Here is a 2,237-nt window from a genome sequence, read left to right on the forward strand (position 1 = left end):
GCATTTACTTTCTGTGAACTCACTCAACTAGTTGTTGATCCTCTGTTACATGCCTTGCAGGTCGTTAGATACATGGAGCTTGCACAGGGAGGAGCTGGTCGTTGTGGGCTTGGATCGTGATTGTCTTGTTAAACACTTATGACATTTGATACTTTATTATGATGGGTTTTATTTATACGCTTCCGCTAAACAATGATAACTTACTTATGTTTTGGAACACCTTTCATATGGATTTGGTTTGGTTTAATAGCAATTACTTTTACTATATATATTGTTCTATATGATTGGTGGCTTGATCCTGGTCAGTCACGCTCCCAAGCGGTGATACTCCGCAGGTGGATTTTGGGGGTGTGACAGATTGGTATCAGAGCCATTGGTTATAGAGAACTTGGTTTTAATATGGGAAAACGTTTTTTTTTTATTAAAACCAGACTATAACCAGAACAGTGCCCTCAACGATTCACAACGACGCTTCGCTCCACGTGCAAGACTCAACATCCTAGGTAATAAGGTTTACGTTTATTGCCTACATGCTAGAATTGCATAGAACTTTGCTCGTAGTATGCCTAAATTACATTGCTCACTATTTGTTATTGCTTGAGAACACCTATGTGCTTACACTCTTCTGTCATCGCACTACTCGCGAACCATTCTCACTTACACTACTTTTACTATGAAGATCATGTCTGGACGTGTGAACATGACTCAAGACCAATTGACGGCACTTATCAATGAACGAGTAGCTGCGGCACTTGCAGCTGCAAACGCAGGAGGTCAACACGTTCAGCAGCCTGTGTGTACCTTCAAGAACTTCATGGATTGTCGTCCTAGCACGTTCAGTGGCACGGAGGGAGCGGTTGGACTCCTCCACTGGTTTGAAAAGCTCGAGTCTGTGTTCGAGATGTGTGAATGCCCTGAGGCTCGCAGGGTGAAATATGCCACTGGTACTTTAGAGGGGATTGCTCTAACTTGGTGGAACGCACAAGTGCAGATCTTAGGGTTGGCAGCTGCTAACGCCACCCCTTGGAATGATTTCAAGGAACTGATCAAAAGGGAATACTGCACTCGGGAAGACATTCATAAGTTGGAAGATGAACTTTATCATTTGAAAATGACTGGGTCAGAAATTGAAGCTTATACCAAAAGGTCAAATGAGCTGGCCGTGCTATGTCCAACTATGGTGGACCCCCAGTTAAGCGTATTGAGTTGTATCTCAAGGGTTTGGCGCCAGAAATTCAGAGCCATGTGACATCGGCTAATCTTGACAACATCCAGGCTATTCAACGCCTCGCTCATCGCATCACAGATCAGGCAGTGGAACAGAACAGGCTGCCTAAACGTATCAGCGCTACTGCTACCGTTACCACTTCTGCTACAGTTGCTACTCCCAGTGACAACAAGAGAAAATGGGATGGGGATTCTAGCAAGGGATCAGCTTCAGTTCAGTCACAGGTTCAGCAGCGAAAGACTGACAGTTATCAGAGTCCCAGTCAACACTCCTCAGGCAGCCACAGGCAGGGTGGATATCGAGGGAACCTCCCAAAGTGTAACAACTGCAACAGACACCACAGTGGCCAGTGTAACAAGGGTCGCTGTCAAAGATGCCTCAAGATGGGTCATGAGGCCAAGGATTGTAGAAGCCCTCGGCCTGCGAACCAGAATCAGCAGCAGCCACAAGCGCAGCAGAATCAGCAACAGGGCAACAAGGGGTGTTTTCATTGTGGCGCAGAAGGGCACTTCAAAAGGCACTGTCCTCAGCTAAACAGGAACCAGAACAACAACAATAACAACAATCAGGGAAATGGCAACAACAACAACAACGGTGGGAACAACAATGGCAATGAAGCAAGGGGTCGTGCATTTGTGTTGGGGCAGGGTGATACCAGAAATGATCCCAACGTCGTTATGGGTAAGTTTCTTTTTGACGACTTTTATGTTACTGTATTGTTTGATTCGGGTGCGGATACAAGTTACGTGTCATTGAAAGTTAGCCAAATGTTAAAACGTGCACCAACTCCCCTAAATACCAAACATGCCGTAGAGTTAGCTAATGGTAAAATTCTAGAAGCAACGCAAATAGTTCAGGGTTGTAATCTTATCCTCGCTGGTCAAGCTTTCACCGTCGATCTCATTCCTATAGTTCTGGGTAGTTTTGGCATCGTCGTTGGTATGGATTGGTTATCCAAGCAGCAGGCAGAGATTCTATGTAAAGAGAAGATCATTCGCATTCCTCGTTC

Source organism: Helianthus annuus, chromosome 7 (genome assembly GCF_002127325.2).
Source record: "Helianthus annuus cultivar XRQ/B chromosome 7, HanXRQr2.0-SUNRISE, whole genome shotgun sequence".
Classification (NCBI taxonomy): Eukaryota; Viridiplantae; Streptophyta; class Magnoliopsida; order Asterales; family Asteraceae; genus Helianthus; species Helianthus annuus.